This window comes from Triticum aestivum, chromosome 1A (genome assembly GCF_018294505.1).
Source record: "Triticum aestivum cultivar Chinese Spring chromosome 1A, IWGSC CS RefSeq v2.1, whole genome shotgun sequence".
Taxonomy (NCBI): Eukaryota; Viridiplantae; Streptophyta; class Magnoliopsida; order Poales; family Poaceae; genus Triticum; species Triticum aestivum.
The window spans coordinates 192,069,142-192,088,393 of NC_057794.1; positions in this window are offsets into that span (position 1 = coordinate 192,069,142).

Below are 19,252 nucleotides of genomic sequence, written 5' to 3' on the forward strand. Positions count from 1 at the left end.
CGGGGGGCGGCGCGGCGAGCCGATGGAGGCGGGGGAGGTCGTGGGCCTCGGGGGCCCGACCTGGGCCTCCCGGGCCGGCGGCGTGCGACGAAGTGGGCGACGGCGCGGATCCAATGGAGGCGTGACACATGGCGGCGGTGGCGGATCCGGACACGTCCGGCCATCCGGATTTTGTCCGGCGGCTGGAGGAGGAGGGGGACTAGGGTTTCGTCCGTGATTCGAATGGGGGGAGATATATATAGGCATAGAGGGAGCTAGGAGAGTCCAAATAAGGTGCGGTTTTTGGCCACGCGATCGTGATCGAACGATCTAGATGATGGAGAAGGCTTAGGTGGGTTTTGGGCCAAATTGGAGGGGTGTTGGGCTGCAACACACACGAGGCTTTTTCGGTCCCTCGGTTAACCATTGGAGTATCAAATGAAGTCCAAATGATACGAAACTTGACAGGCGGTCTACTGGTAGTAAACCAAGGCCGCTTGGCAAGTCTCGGTCCAATCCGGAAATGTTTAATCCCCACACACGAAAGAAAGCTAGAAATGGCCACCGGAGGAGAACGAAGCGCTGGAATGCAAAACGGACAACGGGGAAAATGCTCGAATGCATGAGATGAAACACGTATGCAAATGCAATGCACATGATGACATGATATGAGATGCATGACAATGACAACAACACACGGAGACAAAAAAAACCGAACCCGAGAAAATAAAATAACTTAACACCGGAAACATCAAGAGTTGGAGTACAAATTGGGAAAGTTACATCCGGGGTGTTACAAATCTTCCCTTTGATACCGAAGCGACGAGTTCCTTTCATTGGAGAGACGCGGAGGTAGACATGGTCTCCGATCTTGAAAGCCAAGTCACCGTGCTTACTATCATAGTAATTCTTCTGACGCGATTGCGCGACTTTGAGATTTTCACGGATGACTTTACACATTTCTTTAGCCTCTGTGATCAAGTCGTTTCCAAGAAGTTGGCGTTCACCAGTCCCTGACCAATTGAGAGGAGTATGACACTTTCTGCCATAGAGGATTTCGAATGGGGCCTTGCCCAAACTCGCTTGGAAGCTGTTGTTGTAGGAGAACTCGTCATATGGAAGACAATCCTCCCACTTCATGCCGAAAGAGACGATGCAAGCCCTGAGCATATCTTCAAGGATTTGATTGACTCGCTTGACTTGGCCAGTAGTTTGAGGATGGAAAGCTGTGCTGAAGCGAATGTTGGTGCCCATGGCCTTCTGGAAGGAGTCCCGGAACTTGGAGGTGAAAATGCTTCCACAATCTGAAGATATCAATTGTGGAATGCCGTGCAAGGAGACAATCCTGAAGGTTTATAGCTCTGCCAACTGAGCTGCTATGATAGATTCTTTGATTGGAAGGAAATGAGCCACTTTTGTGAGCTTGTCAATGACAATGAAAATAGCATCATTTCCACGCTTGGACTTGGGAAATCCAGTCACGAAGTCCATTTCAATATGGTCAAACTTCCATTCTAGAATAGCAAGAGGTTGGAGGAGACCAGCTGGTCGTTGGTGTTCTGCTTTCACCCTTCTGCAGACATCACATTCATTCACGAATTGAGCAATTTCTCGCTTCATTTGAGTCCACCAATACGACTACTTGAGGTCATGGCACATCTTTGTACTTCCAGGATGAATGGATAGAAGGGAATTGTGTGCCTCGTTCATAATGACTTTCCTTAGGTCACCTTTAGGAACCACAAGCCGGTCCTCGAAGAATAGAGGGTCTTTGTCATCAATGCGATATCACTTGTATTTGGGTTGGCTCTTGGCAATTCCATGTTTCACCTTCTTCACCATGGTATCTAGAAGTTGCGCCTCACGAATTTGATCTTCCAAAGTACGAGAGACTAGGAGGTTGGCAAGAAAGCCTTGAGGAACAACATGGAGGTTCAGTTTGCGGAAAGCTTCACAAAGGTCCAGTTGGAAGGGCTTGAGAATTAAGCTGTTGCAGTAAGCCTTCCTGCTCAAAGCATCTGCAATGACATTGGCCTTGCCTGGAGTATATTCAATACTCAGATTGTATTCTTGAATCATTTAGACCCATCGAGTCTGCCTGAGGTTGAGGTTGGGTTGAGTGAAGATGTACTTGAGGCTCTTATGATTTGTGAAGATGTCCACTTTCCTTCCCAACAAGAGATGTCTCCACGTTAATAATGCATGGACAACTGCGACCAACTCAAGATCATGAGTGGGGTAGTTCCTTTCGTTGGGCTTCAACTGGCGAGAGGTATAGGCCACAACTTTCTTCTCTTGCATTAACATAGCGCCGAGACCTTGCAAGGAAGCATCACAAAAAACTTCGAATGGCTTGGATTCATCAGGAGGAGTCAAGACAGGAGCTGTGACCAGCTTCTCTCTCAGAGTGTTGAAAGCAACATCACATTCAGGTGTCCAGACATACTTGACATGATTCTGGAGGAGGTTGGAAAGAGGCTTTGCGATCTTAGAGAAATTCTCAACGAATCTTCAACAATAGCTTGCAAGCCCAAGAAAAGTGCGGAGCTGTTTGACATTCTGAGGAGGTTCCCAATTCATAATTGGAGACACCTTCTTGGAATTAATAGAGATGCCCTTGGGGGAGATGCTATGACCAAGGTAAAGAACTTTGTCAAGCCAGAACTCACACTTGGAAAACTTCGCATAGAATTGATGCTCTCTGAGCTTGTCGAGCACCAATCTCAAATGCTTGGCATGATCCTCCTTATTCTTGGAAAAGACCAAGATATCATCGAGATACACAAGGACAAAATCATTTGTGTAAGGGTTGAATATGAAGTTCATCATGCGAGAGAACGTTGGAGGAGCATTGACAAGGCCGAAAGACATGGTAATATATTCATAAGAACCATAGCTTGTTCTGAATGCTGTTTTGGGGATATCTTGTTCACGAATGCGAATCTGATGATAACCCATATGGAGGTCAAGCTTGGAGAATACTTTGGCACCTTTCAGTTGCTCTAATAGCTCATTGATGTTGGGAAGTGGATACTTGTTCTTAATTGTCTTCTTGTTCAATGGACGGTAGTCGAAGCAGAGTCGTTCTGTTCCATCCTTCTTCCGGACAAAAAGAACACCACATCCCCATGGAGATGAACTCAGTCTGATCAGACCCATACGCTCTTGTTCATCGAGTTGTTTCTTCAACTCCTTCAACTCCTCTGGTCCAAACTTGTAAGGACGCTTGCAAACTGGCTCCATACCAGGCTCAAGATCGATAATGAATTCAACTGGCCAGTGATGAGGCATTCCCGAAAGCTCTTCTGGAAAGACGTCTTGGTATTCACAAACGACTGGAATCTGAGAGATGGCATTTAACTCGCCCTTCTGTTGAGAGAAAACAGTCGAATGGTTTTGTCCCGAGGGGCATAAATGATCACCTCTTCAGAAGAGTGTGTCAATTGAATTTCCCTAGCAGCACAATCAAGCTGAGCCTTGTGCTTAGAAAGCCAGTCCAAGCCGAGAATTAGATCAATATCTGAGTCACCAAGAACAATAGGAGAAGACATAAATTTATAGTTTCCCATCTTGATATAAACATCCCAAACCATGGAGTTTGCATTCATGAATTTACCTAGAGAGACAACTGACAACTATCTAGGCAAATCTTGGAAAACCAACTCATGATTCGATGCAAAAGGTCTTGAAATGAAACCATGCGATGCACCAGTATCAAATAAAACTTTTGCAGGAAAGTCTTTAACATGAAGGTTACCCATGATCACTTCTGAAGAATCCTCTGTCTGAGCTGCGTTCATCATGTTCACCTTTGAGACTTGGAATTGTGCTTGACCACTACATTGCTGGAAGATCTCACAGGAGGAGGAGGCGGAAGGCGCCTTTGGTTGAAGCACTTGTTTGCATAGTGCCCTTTCTGCTGACACTTGTTGCAAGTAACCTCTGAGAGCGGACGATGATAAGGAGCACTTGACCTTGGAGTTTGAGACTGAGCTTAGTTCTGATAGCCTGGGTTGGGTGGGTGGGAAGATCCATTGCCACCTTTGCTCTTTTGCTGGTAGGGCTGACGAAACAGAGGAGGAGGCAACCAGAACTTCTGTTGCTTAGCTGTCACTTGTGAGGAAGAAGAAGATTGAACTGCATCCCTGACTCTCTTCTTAGATGCCTCACACTTGAGCTGAGCAGCTTCTTGCTTTAGTGCCATGTTATAGAATTGATCGAACTTGATCGGCTCAAGAAGCACGAGATCTAACTGCAGATCCTCTCTGAGGCCATGTCGGTGTCAAAACCGGTGGATCTCGGGTAGGGGGTCCCGAACTGTGCGTCTAAGGCGGATGGTAATAGGAGGTAGGGGACACGATGTTTTACCCAGGTTCGGGCCCTCTTGATGGAGGTAAAACCCTATGTCCTACTTGATTAACATTGATGATATGGGTAGTACAAGAGTAGATCTACCACGAGATCAGAGAGGCTAAACCCTAGAAGCTAGCCTATGGTATGATTGTATGTTGTCCTACGGACTAAAACCCTCCGGTTTATATAGACACCGGAGAGGGTTAGGGTTACACAAGGTCGGTTACAAAGGAGGAGATAGACATATCCGTATTGCCTAGCTTGCCTTCCACGCCAAGTAGAGTCCCATCCGAACACGAGACGAAGTCTTCAATCTTGTATCTTCATAGTCTAACAGTCCGGCCAAAGGATATAGTCTGGCTGTCTGGAGACCCCCTAATCCAGGACTCCCTCAGTAGCCCCTGAACTAGGCTTCAATGACGATGAGTCCGGCGCGCAGTATTGTCTTCGGCATTGCAAGCCGGGTTCCTCCTCCGAATATAACACGGAAGAATTTGAATACAAGGATAGTGTCCGACCCTGCAAAATAAGTTCCACATACCACCGTAGAGAGAATAATATTTCCGCAAATCTAATTTGCTGACTTGTTTTGGCAACACGACATTATGTCATGGACCGGTGATTATTCAAACCGTTTCCTTTAACTAGCCCCGCACATAACGCGAGGCAGTTTTTTGACACGTCTTGTCAAAGCAGAGATCGTGTCCCCTTATCACGGGATTCTCATCAATACGGGTGTGGGTAACCCAACCGCGCCATCGATTACGGCGCTTGGGGGATGAGCGAGTTTTACCAGGCTAGTGGGGACGCACAGTTTCGTCCGCCCATATAAAGGGATAATGATTTACCTTTTCATCCATGCCTTCTTCCTCCTTTGCTCATCCATTTTCGCACACTCGAGCTCCAGCACCCAAGTCCGCATTTCCCACCTCAACCCTCTCCAACCATGTCCAGAGCGGGAGGCAGGTGGATGGTCTCCTCCGTCATGGAGGGACACATCAAGAAGCTGAGGAGAGCCGGATACCTGCCCGACGACATTGCACACCGGCTCCCAGAAGAGGGGCAGCTCATCCCCACCCCCAGGCCCCATGAGAGGGTAGTGTTCCTTACCCATTTCCTCTGCGGACTGGGATTCCCTCTCCACCCATTCGTCCGGGGGCTCATGTTCTACTATGGCCTGGATTTCCACGATCTGGCCCCGGACTTCATCCTCAACATCTCGGCGTTTATCGTCATGTGCGAGGCCTTCCTTCGCATCAAGCCCCACTTCGGCTTATGGCTGAAGACCTTCAATGTGAAGCTGAAGGTAGTGAGCGGCCGCCAGGCGGAGTGCGGAGGTGCCATGGTTGGCAAGATGCCCAATGTCACATGGCTCGAGGGCTCCTTTGTGGAGACCATAAAGGGGTGGCAATCGGGGTGGTTCTACATCACCAAGCCACGTGACCCTAAATGGGCAGCGGCCCCCGAGTTCCGATCTGGCATCCCTACGCGGCTCACCTCCTGGCAAGAGAAGGGCCGGTCCTGGGGTAGTTCTGGAGAGCTGACCGGACTCCAAACATGTATTCAAAACATGGTGAACAAGAAGCTCAAACTCGTCAACATAGTCCAGGTCATGCTCATCCGCCGGATCCTCCCGTGCCAACAACGGGCTTTCAACTTGTGGGAGTTTGACCCGGCCCAGCACCGAACTCTGAACAGGCTCTTCGACACAACTCACGAAGATGCCTGGAAGGTGCTATTCAAGAGTGCCGAGGTTCCCCCTCCCACTTCCGAGGACCGCGGATTCTGCACGAAGCGCCAAGCCAGCGCGGTAAGCTGTTTTACCTCTCACAGGATACTTGTTTTCCATAGTTTGGCTCTATGCGGGATCTAAGCTTCCGTACCTTTGACATGACTAGCAGGAGACGGCCGGACAGATCGACTGTCCAGCTCCTTTGCCCGAAGGCCCAGAAGACGCTCTCCTAGCGAAGATGCTGACTCCGACTCCTTACACAGTGCCGGAGAAGACCAAGAAGGCCAAGGGAACCCGAAAAAGTTCCCGACGCCAGGCGTCATCGGACTCACCGTCTGATGACTCTATGGCACATTCCTCCCTCGAGGACAAGGAGGCAGAATAAGATGCTCCCCCTCCAGATGGGGGAGACAAGAAAAGGAAGGCCGCCCCAATTGGGGAGGCCTAAGGGTCCAAGAAGGGAAGGACTCTCCTTCCGGACAGTTCTACCACCACCGCGCGAAGACAGTGGCTGCCCAGGGCCAAGGCCCTGGGGAAGTCGTAAGTATTTGGATACCAGAGTAACTCATAGCATTCCTTTGTCGCACTGCTTCCCCTAACGCCGAATATGATTATGCAGGCCTCCACGAGCCCGTATCGATGTATTGTCGGACGGCTCCCTGGGCTCGTCGGATATGGATATCGATCCACTTCCGACCGCCACCTCCCCTTACCCTGCGGACGAACTGAGGTATTGTCTCAAGAGGCACCGGGTCGAGGGGAGACAGTCCCGGAGGTGCCTCAAGGCGGCCTTCTGGACTCTGGGAGCAGAGGGGACAAGGCCCCTGAGGGCTCCGAGTTCGGCCCTCAGCCGAACACCGCGCCGGAACCTCCAGTGGTTCTGGACTCGGGCAGGCGGCCTCCTTCCAAGAGGGGCAAGACGCCTGTACTGGTGACCTCTCTCCATCCAGAGGCACTGGACAATCTGCTGGAAGCGCTTCACAGCGCTTCCATCGACGAGGAGCACCGTACTATTATGAGTGTGGTGGTCCAGAAGGTTCAGTCCGCCAAGAGCGGACTGACTGAAGCCTGTGCCAGCCTTCTAACAGGCTTTGAGGTAAGTGTTTAAAATATAGGAAAAATATTACCGCATAGACAGTAGCCCCTGATGCTCTGTTCGGTGTCCATGAAGAAAAGCCGAACAGAGGATCAAACAAGATCGAAGGAGTCTAATATAAGTATGTCAATATGCATATGCAGGCTTCGTTGCTGGCATCTGCCGCACTGACTGCGGAGGTTGCCGTACTGAAGCAGGACCTTAAAGGGTCCCAGGACGAGCTCGGCCTTGCCAAGAGGCAGCTCGAGGAGAACAAAGGTAAGTAGTACCTAGTCTATGGATATGTATAAAAAGAATGCGATTGCAAAATGACAGGATCATCATGAATTTGCCAGGTGCCACGACCGAAGTGGCGACCTTAAAGCAAGCGCTGTCCGAGGCCGAAGATAGAGCGGCTAAGGAGCGCACCGAGCGGGAAAGGCAAGAGGCTTGGGTGGGCGAGGTGCAGCAAGAGCTCTAGGCCCTCGTGACGAAGCACGAGGCGTTGGAGCTTGACTTGAAGACGCGAGAGTCTGAGCTTGCCGCGGCCCTCGAGAGCGCAAAGAGTGCCAAGGCCGAAGCCCAAATGGCCCTCCAGGAGATCGACGCGATGAAGAAAATAGCGGCGGGTAAGGCATTCTATATGCAAAGCAAGCATGTAAAAGTAAATTACCGATTACTTACCCGAATCCGGAGCTCTCCAGGAGCATTCGCAGATTTGCCCCGCAGCGTGTTGGATGCCATGAAGTTTTACTGGGCCGAGGATGGAAGCTCGATGGAGAAGTTGTTCTGGGCCTAGTATACTGGGACCGAACACCCAGTGTCTATGAGCGACCAGCTAAAGCAGCTGGTCGAGCTACACAAGGCGGCCGAACAGGCCATGAAGGGCTTGGTAGTTCGGCTGTGGCCTGGCGACGCCCTTCCGAATAGCTACTTCGGCCTGGTGAGGTGGCTTGTGGATGCGTGCCCACGGCTGGAAGTCGTCAAGCGGTCCGTCTGCATCGAAGGTGCACCCCGGGCTTTCGCCCGTGTGAAGGTGCAATGGGCCAAGCTAGACACCGTGAAGCTGATCAAGGAAGGACCGCCACAGGGCAAGGAGCATCGCACCCTCAAAATTTATTATGATGGTGTCCGGAAGGGTGCCCATCTTGTAGAGTACGAATGTTCCAAGGATGTAATATTTGAATAAACTTGCTCGTGTGATCCTGTATGATGAAAACTTGTTTCATATGCACTATGCAACACTTGTTTGAATTTACAATATTACCTTCTGTTTGGCTGTTTATCCAATCTGAGAGATGGCTAGTCCTCGGCTTCTGCCCCCATGCCACGAGTGCTGGGGTGTTCGGGATAAACCTGAGCACTCTTGTTCCCATTTTTGGGTCCTTTGAGGGAGGTGCTCAGCACAACAAACAAGGCAACTGGACTAATAATGCTTTATCACTCTCACTTAGCCATAGAATTCTATAATTTTAAATTTCGGCGAAGCCCCTGGTATTCGGAAGGCCGAATTCGGGGCGCGATACACGCCTTTAAGCCGGACAGGGCCGACCCCTCGCTCTAAGCGGCATAAGTCTTTAGGGACTCGAAACCTCGCCTAACAGCGACCAGTCTCTCGCCTTATCATGACAGTCAATTTTAGCTTTCTCTACTGAGGTGCTTAGCCCAGCAGAACCGGGGCACAATCACAGTAGTTCTCCTAGCGCTACCTTAGCCGATAGAGCGTAACATAAGGTACCAAAACATAGGAGCCGGGCAAACCCAACATTTGACCAAAGACATGATTCGGAGCTGATGCATATAATGCTATAAGTTCGGGGTGCCGCACTTGTGAAAGTGTTCGTACTTCTCACACCATGTTGTGGGGTACTTAAGCCCTCGGTGTATTGGCCGTACCAAAGTATACGGTTGCAAGGTGTTATTAATGAACACATATATATAACAAGGATGCAATAATAATCGTAATGTTATGCATTGTTTATTAAAAAAGGTGCGTTAAAGCAGAATGATACAGATAGTGCGATAAGCAAAAAGTAGGACTATGTCCCTTCCAAGGGCACGCTGAGGAACAGTATTAAAGAAAATATTTCACTCGTTATCGTAATCCACCTGGGAATTCTGTGGTGTGATGTAACTTTCTGCCTCCTTGGTTGCTGCATCATGTGTTCGGCAATCATGCTGCCGGACAGGGTTTCCAGAGATTAAAGTCCTGAAAAGAGAAAAATAACGAAGCGGGAAGCCCCTAGTGCGGTTTAAGCCGCGTCTTGGGGCGTGTCGTAGTTGTGCCCCCCTCCCCACCTATGCCCATGGTATTTTTAATGCGTAATTATGTACGCGTGGCACGGATTTCGCCGTTTGGCTGGGACTGGGGTGGGGGCCGCATTGCTACGCGAGCTCAGATCGTGCAAGGCGGTCTAGTTGCCGATTACTCCGAGCGCGCTTGAAGGTGTCCGGGTCTTGAAACGCCGAACTGGTGGATTGCCTTGAGAGACTGCTTTGCGCTTCTGCTGCGAGGGCCGCAGTGTGCTCCTCCGTTCGGAGAGAGCGCTCTGTGTTTCCATTAACTATAATAACCCCTCGAGGTCCTGGCATCTTGATCTTGAGGTATGCATAATGTGATACCGCATTGAATCTTGCATAGACGTCAGGTTGGCATAGACCCTGGTTGCCCATGGGGTGCCGGACATCGCCCAGTTTGGACCAACACTCAGAGGAGCACTGGCCCGGGGGTTTAAAATAAAGATGACCCTTGACTCCGCGGAACCCAAGGGAAAAGGCTTAGGTCGGAAATGTTAAAACCAAGGTTGGGCCTTGCTGGAGGAGTTTTATTCAAAGCGAACTGTCAAGGGGTTCTCATAACACCCAACCGCGTAAGGAACGCAAAATCAAGGAACATAACACCGGTATGACGGACACTAAGGCGGCAAGAGTGGAACAAAACACCAGGCAAAAGGCCGAGCCTTCCACCCTTTACCAAGTATATAGATGCATTAATTAGAACAAGAGATATTATGATATCCCAACATATCCATGTTCCAACATGGAACAAACTTCAACTTCACCTGCAACTAGCAACACTAATAGAGGGGATGAGCAAAAGTGGTAACATAGCCAAACAACAGTTTGTTAGGAAGGTGTGTTAGAGGCTTGACATGGCAATATGGGAGGCATGATATAGCAAGTGGCAGGTGGCGCGACATAGCGATAGAACGAACAACTAGCAAAGCAAAGATAGAAGTGATTTCGAGGGTATGGTCATCTTGCCCGCAATGTTCTCAGAGTTGTCGAAAGCTTGATCCTCGTTAACGTACTCAACAGGTTCCTCATTCACGTACTCGTCTCCCGGCTCTACCCAAAGCAAGAACACATGCAATGGAACCCCAATCAAGCATGGTGCAATGCACAAGCAACATGATGCAAAACATGACATTGCAAGATAGGATCAAGAACTCACACATATTCATGAAAACATAATAGGTTCAGATCTGAAATCATCGCACTCGGGCCCTAGTGACAAGCATTAAGCATAGCAAAGTCATAGCAACATCAATCTCAGAATGTAGTGGATACTAGGGATCAAACCCTAACAAAACTAACTCGATTACATGATAAATCTCATCCAACCCATCACCGTCCAACAAGCCTACGATGGAATTACTCACGCACGGCGGTGAGCATCATGAAATTGGTGATGGAGGAAGGTTGATGATGACGATGGCGATGGTCCCCTTTCCGGAGCCCCGAACGGACTCTAGATCAGCCCTCCCGAGAGAGTTTAGGGCTTGGCGGTGGCTCCGTATCGTAAAACGTGATGAATCCTTCTCTCTAATTTTTTTCTCCCCGAAAGTGAATATATGGAGTCAAGGTGGACGTTGGTGGAGCGTCAGGGGGCCCACGAGGCAGGGGGCGCGCCCAGGGGGGTAGGCGCGCCCCCACCCTCGTGGACAGGGTGTGGGTCCCCTGACGTGGATTCTTCTTCCAGTATTTTTTATATATTCCAAAAATAGTCTCCATTGATTTTCAGGTCATTCCGAGAACTTCTATTTCCGCACAAAAATAATACCGTGGCAATTCTGCTGAAAACAACGTCAGTCCGGGTTAGTTCCATTCAAATCATGCAAGTTAGATTCCAAAACAAGGCAAAAGTGTTTGGAAAAGTAGATACGACGGAGACGCAGCAGAGGTGCCGTGGCTTAGGCGACGGTGCGAGGCGGCGGTAGGCGGCGGCGCACGTAGGGTCGGCGGCTACGGCGAGGCGGCAGGGCTGGCGGGCGCTGGGCGAGGCGGCGGGGCGATGCGGGCCAGGCGGCGGCGAGATCCACACCCGTGCGTGTCCGGGATGGGCTCCGTGGGCCGGCAGCACGGAGGAGAGAGAGGAGGTCCGGGGGGACACGTGGCGGCGGTGAATTGGTTGGAGGGCGGCGGCGGACACGTCCGTTGGTGGCGTGGACACGTCCGGCGGCGGGAGGAGGAAGAAGCTATGGTTTCATCCGTGAATTTTCGGGGAAGGGCACATATTTATAGGTAGAGGGAATTTGGAGTGTCCAAATGAGGTGCGGTTTTTGCCCACACGGTCGTGATACGATGGCGAAGAACATGGAGATGGTTTAGATGGGTTATTGGGCTGTTTGGAGGGGGTGTTGGGCTGCAACACACAAAGGGCTTTTGCGGTTACCCGGTTAACCGTTCGGGCATCAAACGGCCTCCAAATGAAACGAAATTTGACAGGCGGTCTACCGGTTGTGTATCAAGGCCACTTGACAAATCTCGGCCCATTCCGAGAATGTTTAACTCCTGCTCATGAAAAGAGACAAGAGGGGTGCGCCGGGTGCATGTGGGAGTGTCGGATTGCGAAACGGACAACGGGGAAAATGCTCGGATGCATGAGACGAACACGAATGCAAATGCGATGCACATGATGATATGATATGACATGCATGACATGAACAAAATGCAAAACGAAGACAAAACCCAACCACGAAGGGAATCTCATAACTTAAAGCCAAAAATGGCAAGAGTCGGAGTTACAAATATGGCAAGTTACATCCGAGGTGTTACAAGCAGAGTACTAGAGAAGGCCTCCAGATGGGATCTCGTGGGAACCGAAACTTGCGACAGCAGAAAAAGTATTTCGGGTGGCTCTTTGATGCCAGGGGAATATTTGAGAATTTATAGAAGCAAAATTAGGTCAAGAGGTGCCACGAGGGGCCCACAAGCCTAGGGGCGCGCCTCCTAAGCTTGTCACTCCCTCGTGGCTCGTCAGGTCTTCTCCCGAACCTTCTAGGGTCTCTTCTGGTCTAGAAAAAATTAATCAAAAGTTTTTTCCCTGTTTGAACTCTGTTTAACATTGTTTTCCTGAAAAGCCAAATACAAGCAAAAAATAGCATCTAACACTGTGCACTAGGTTAATAGGTTAGTCCCCAAAAGTGATATACAATTACATATAAAACATCCAAGATTGATACTATAATAGCATGGAATAATAAAAAAATTATAGACACGTTGGAGACATATCAAGCATCCTCAAGCTTAATTCCCGGTCGTCCTTGAGTAGGTAAATGATAAAAAACAATTTTTTGATGTGGAATGATACCTATCATGTTCATCATGTAATTTCTCTTTGTGTCATGAATATTAAGATCCGAATGATTCAAAGCAATACTCTCTAGTTTGACATAAAAACAACAATAATAATAAGGCATACCGACAAACAATCATGTCTTTCAAAATATCGACGCTAAAGAAAGTTATCCCTATAAAATCATATAGTCTTGTCATGCTCCATGTAACACCCCGGATGTAACTTGCCATATTTGTACACCGACTCTTGCCATTTTCGGCTCTAAGTTATGAGATTCCTTCGTGGTTGGGTTTTGTCTTCATTTTGCATTTTTTCATGTCATGCATTTCATATCATGTCATCATGTGCATCACATTTGCATACATGTTTCGTCTCATGCATTCAAGCATTTTCCCCGTTGTCCGTTTTGCAATCCGACACTCCTACGTGCACCGACGCCCCCTTTTGTCTCTTTTCACGAGCGGGTGTTAAACATTCTCGGAATGCACCGAGATTTGCCAAGCAGCCTTGGTACACCACCGGTAGACCACTTGCCAAATTTTGTGTCATTTGGAGTCCGTTTGATGCTCCAACGGTTAACCGGGGAACCGCAAAGGCCTGTGTGTGTTGCAGCCCAACACCCCTCCAAAACGGCCCAATAACCCTTCCAAACCACTCCCATGTCCTCCGTCGTTGGATCACGATCACGTGGTCGAAAACTACACCTCATTTGGACACTCCTACTTCCTCCTAGCTATAAATATGTCTCTCCCTCCGGAATTCCGGGTCCAAACCCTACCCTAACCTTCCCCGCCGCCACCGGACGCGTCCGAGACGGCCGTACGTGTCCGCGCCGCCTCCCGCAGTGAACCCCGTCCCGCCACGTGGCAGACCGCCGCCGCCCGCCGCCGCAGGCCCGCCCGAGTCCAGGGCCGGCCCCTGATGCCCGTGTCGCCCGACCACTCCTTCCGCCGCGCGCCCACGCCCGCTCCTCCGCCCGGTGCCGTGCCGCCTCCCTGCTCCGGCCCCGTTGCCGCTGTTTGCCCGCTCGTCGGCCGCCGCCATCCGCCCGCTCGCTGGCCGCTCACGGATCTGCTCCGGTCGCCACGCTGCTGCCCGATGCGGGTGCGCGCCGTCCGAGGACAAGCTCCAACTCCGGCCCCTTCCTCCAACTCTAGCGGCCTCCCTGCCCTTCTCCTCCTCCGGCCACCTTCATCCAACTCCGGTGAGCCACATCTCCGGCGAGATCTAGTCGAATCTCGGATCCCGCGCAAACCCTAGATCCAAAGAGGTTGACCCCGATTTTTCTCCAAGTCCTTTTCTGTAACCTTTTATGCCTCTGTTCATTGCATCATAACTCCATGACCGTAGCTCTGGTTCCTGCGCATGATATATCAAAATGTTCACTGGGAGATGCTCTTCATTTCATTCCGTTGTGGCATGCTTGTTTGAGTCCATCTTGATCCCCAAATTGTTGATGAAAGAGTGCTATAAAATGTTTGCTCCTGTTACTTAGCAGATTATGTTGATTTGTCATTTCTGTCACATTTGTTGTGTGCATCATATGGGCATGAGCTCTACATGTGTTTTGATCTATGCCATGCCGTCTTTACAGGGGTGCTTGCCATGTATTTTTTGATCAATGTGGTCACTATCACAAGCATGCAAAGTAGCCCTCATGATATTGCTGATTTCAGGGACTTGGGATTTTGCGAAGTCCTTGGTCTGCTGTTATTTTTTTGCCATGTAAACTAGATTCTACAGTGAGATACATGCTTGTTTTGAGTTGTTTCAGTAAGGATGATTTGGACATATGGTTATGCTCTATCCATCCATGGCCCTGTTTGCAATTATGGAGTGCCCTAGCATGTCTCAATCTTGCTCTACTATTGCTATAAAATGTTCCTGGCAGATTGTTTACATGTTAATCAATTTTGCGATGGTTGTTGTAGTTGATCCATGCAATCTATGAACTTTCTCTTGCCTTGGTTAGCTTCATGAACATGTCTTGTTGCTGATGATATGCTTGTTTTGTCATGCAAGGCTTTGTGATGAGTGAATCGAGCTCGCAAAGATGCCTTCATAACTCTATTTATGCCATGCTCAGTTTTCTGCTAAGTCCGAATATGTTAATAAAACTTGCTATGTTTACATGGGTGCCATAAAATCTTCTTTGCCTTTTTGGCTGATGGTCAGTAAGGGACTTTGGATCTATGCATTTAGTAGAATCATGCCATGCCTTTGTTTGCTATGATATGTTCCTGCAGCATGTTGTTAGCTTGCTCTAAACATTGCTTCCTGATGTTATTCCTAGCATGTTAGTATTTTCACCAAGTCTGTGAAGCTGATATCTTTTTCACTTTTACCATGCTTGTTTGAACCTGGTCTTGTGTGATTTAGCCGTAGCTCAGTGTTCATGTTTTGTGAAGCATCCCGAGTAGATCACTGCCATGTGCGTTGTTGTTATGTTGGAGTGCAGTAGCTTAGTTTCTTGATGCATTCTAGATGGCATCGTGTTGTTAATCGCATATTTGTGCTTTTCTTGTTTTGCTTGTCATTTGCAAACCGTGCATCCAATTCCGGTGATCTTTATATCGATTTTGACCGAAATCAACTCATCTTTCCAGCGGCACAATTGTTTGCCAAGTTGATGCCTTGTTCATCTTTTTCCTTCCGGAGCATGCATATGCATTGCATATCACATCTCGCATATCATGCCATGCTTTGCATCATGTTGCTTGCGCATTGCACCGTGATTGATTGTGGGTCCTTTGCTTGTGTTCTTGCTTTGGGTAGAGCCGGGAGATGAGTACGTAAGTTTGCTAACGAGGATCAAGCTTTCGTCAACTCTGAGAACTTTGCAGGCAAGATGATCATACCCTCGAAATCACTTTTATCTTTGCTTGCTAGTTGTTCGCTCTATTGCTATGCCGCGATACCTACCACTTGCTTTATCATGCCTCCCATATTGCCATGTCAAGCCTCTAACCCACCTTTCCTAGCAAACCGTTGTTTGGCTATGTTACCGCTTTGCTCAGCCCCTCTTATAGCGTTGCTAGTTGCAGGTGAAATTGGAGTTTGTTCCATGTTGGAACATGGGTATTGTTGGGATATCATTATTATCTCTTATTTACTTTAATGCATCTATATACTTGGTAAAGGGTGGATGGCTCGGCCTTATTCCTGGTGTTTTGTTCCACTCTTGCCGCCCTAGTTTCCGTCATACCGGTGTTATGTTCCTTGATTTTGTGTTCCTTACGCGGTTGGGTGTTATGGGAACCCCTTGACAGTCCGCTTTGAATAAAACTCCTCCTGCAAGGCCCAACCTTGGTTTTACCATTTGCCTACCTACCACCATATACCTTCCCTTGGGTTTTGCAGACTCAAGGGTCATCTTTATTTTAACCCCCCAGGCCAGTGCTCCTCTAAGTGTTGGTCCGAACCGAGCTTCCCGCGGGGCCACCTCGGGGAAACTTGAGGTTTGGTTTTACTCATAGCTAGTCTCATCCGGTGTTGCCCTGAGAATGAGATATGTGCGACTCCTATCAGGATTTGTCGGCACATCGGGTGGCTTTGCTGGTCTTGTTTTACCATTGTCGAAATGTCTTGTAATCGGGATTCTGAGATTGATCGGGTCTTCCTGGGAGAAGGAATATCCTTCTTTGACCATGAGAGCTTGTGATGGGCTAAGTTGGGACACCCCTACAGGGTTTTTAACTTTCGAAAGCCATGCCCGCGGTTATGGGCAGATGGGAATTTGTTAAGGTCCGGTTGTAGAGAACTTGAAACTTAACTTAATTAAAATGAATCAACCGCGTGTGTAGCCGTGATGGTCTCTTTTCGGCAGAGTCCGGGTAGAGAACACGGTCTCGTGTTATGCTTGAACGTACGTAGCTTCAGGATCACTTCTTGATCACTTTATAGCTTCTCGACCATGCTTTTCTTCTCTTCTCGCTCTCTTTTGTGTAATTTAGCCACCATATATGCTAGTGCTTGCTGCAGCTCCACCTCACTACCCTTTTCCTACCTTTAAGCTTAAATAGTCTTGATCGCGAGGGTGTGAGATTGCAGAGTCCCCGTGACTCACAGATACTTCCAAAACAGATGCAGGTGCCGATGATGCTAGTGTAGGGGATGCTACCGAACTCAAGTGGGAGTTCGACAAGGATTCGGGCCGTTACTATGTTTCTTTTCCGGATGATCAGTGGAGGAGCCCAGTTGGGGCGATCGGGGATCTAGCATTTGGGGTTGTCTTTCTTTATTTTGGTTCCATAGTCGGACCTTGATTGTATTGTAGATGATGTATGATATATTTATGTATTGTGTGAAGTGGCGATTGTAAGCCAACTCTTTATCCCTTTCTTATTCAGTACATGGGATGTGTAAAGATTACCCCTCTTGCGACATGCCTACCATGCGGTTATGCCTCTAAGTCGCGCCCTGACACGTGGGAGATATAGCCGCATCGTGGGTGTTACACTCCATGTTCTTAACACAAAGTATTTATCATGCACAACCCCGATGAAAAGCTGAGAAATTGGTTCATAATTTTTAACACGCTTCAGCTTTTTCAACTCTCACGCAATACAGGAGCGCAAGCCATGGATATAGCAGTATGGGTGGAATAGAGTATGATGTTGGAGGTGGTGTGGAGAAGACAAAAAATAAGAAAGTCTCACATTGACAAGGCTAATCAATGGGCTATGGAGATGCCCGTCAATTGATGTCAATGCAAGGAGTAGGGATTGTCATGCAACAGATGCACTAAGAGCTATAAGTGTATGAAAGCTCAACAATAAAACTAAGTGGGTGTGCATCCAACTTGCTTGCTCATGAAGACCTCGGGCATTTGAGGAAGCCCACCATTGGAATATACAAGCCAAGTTCTTATAATGTAAAAAATTCCCACTAGTTATATGAAAACAAACCATAGGAGACTCCCTATATGAAAAACATGGTGCGACTTTCAAGCACAATTGTTGAAAGCATAGTAACATTGCCCCTTCTCTCCTTTTCTCTTATTTTTTCCTCTTTTTTTGTTGGGATCTTTTTGGCCTTCTTTTTTTGGGCTCTTTTTTGCCTCTATTTTTTATCTCCTCACTTGCGACAATGCTAATGAATATAATGATCATCACACTTCTATTTACTTACAACTCAAAAGAAAATTACAACTCAATACTAGAACGAAATATGACTCTATATGAATGCCTCCAGCGGTGTACCAGGATGTGCAATGATCTGGCGTAACATGTATCAAAAATGATGAATAGTGGCTGAGCCACAAATACTATGTCAGCTATATGATCATGCAAAGCAATATGACAATGATAATGTGTGTAATAATAAAATGAAATGGTGGAAGTTGCATCACAAATATCTCGGAATGGCTATGGAAATGCCATAATAGGTAGGTATGGTGGCTGTTTTGAGGGAGATATAAGGAGGCTTATGTGTGATAAAGAGTATGATACCACTGGGTTTGGATGCACCGGCGAAGTTTGCACCACATCTCAAGGTGAGAAAGGGCAATGCGCAGTAATGAAGAGGCTAGCAAATTGTGGAAAGGTGAGAGTGCGTATAATCCATGGACTCACATTAGTCATAAATAACTCACATACTTATTGCAAAAGTTTATTAGCCGTCGAAGCAAAGTACTACTATGTGATGACCCACAAGTATAGGGGGTCAATCGTAGTCCCTTCGATAAGTAAGAGTGTCGAACCCAACGAGGAGCAGAAGGAAATGACAAGTGGTTTTCAACAAGGTAATTTCTGCATGCACTGAAATTGTCGGTAACATGTAGTTTGATAGCAAGATAATTTGTAACGAGTAAGTAAAGGCAACGGTAAATAAAGTGCACAAAGGTAGCCCAATCCTTTTGTGGCAAAGGCAGACCAAAATGGTCTCTTATAATAAGCAAAGCGTTCTTGAGGGTACACGAGAATTTCATCTAGTCACTTTCATCATGTTGGTTTGTTTCATGTTCGCTACTTTGATAATTTGATATGTTGGTGAACCGGTGCTTGGGTGTTGTTCTTACTTGAACAAACCTCCCACTTATGATTAACCCCCTCGCAAGCATACGCAACTACGAGAAAAATATTAAGGTAAAAATCTAACCATAGCATTAAACATTTGGATCCAAATCGGTCCCTTACGAAGTAGCGAATAAACTAGGGTTAAGCTTTTGTCACTCTAGCAAACCATCATCCAATAACTACTACACAATGCATTCCCTTAGGCCCAAATATTGTGAAGTTCCATGTAGTAGACATTCACATGACACCACTAAGGGAATCACAACATACATATCATCAAAATATTGAACACATATCAAGTTCACAGATTACTTGCAACAAGATTTCTCCCGTGACCTCAAGAAAAAAAGTAACTACTCACAAATGATAAGCATGCTCAATATCAGAGGGGTATTGAATAGCATAATGGATCTGAACATACAATCTTCCACCAAATAAACCATATAGTAATCAACTACAAGATGTAATCAACAGTACTAGTCATCCACCGGTACCAATCTGAGGTTCCGGTACAA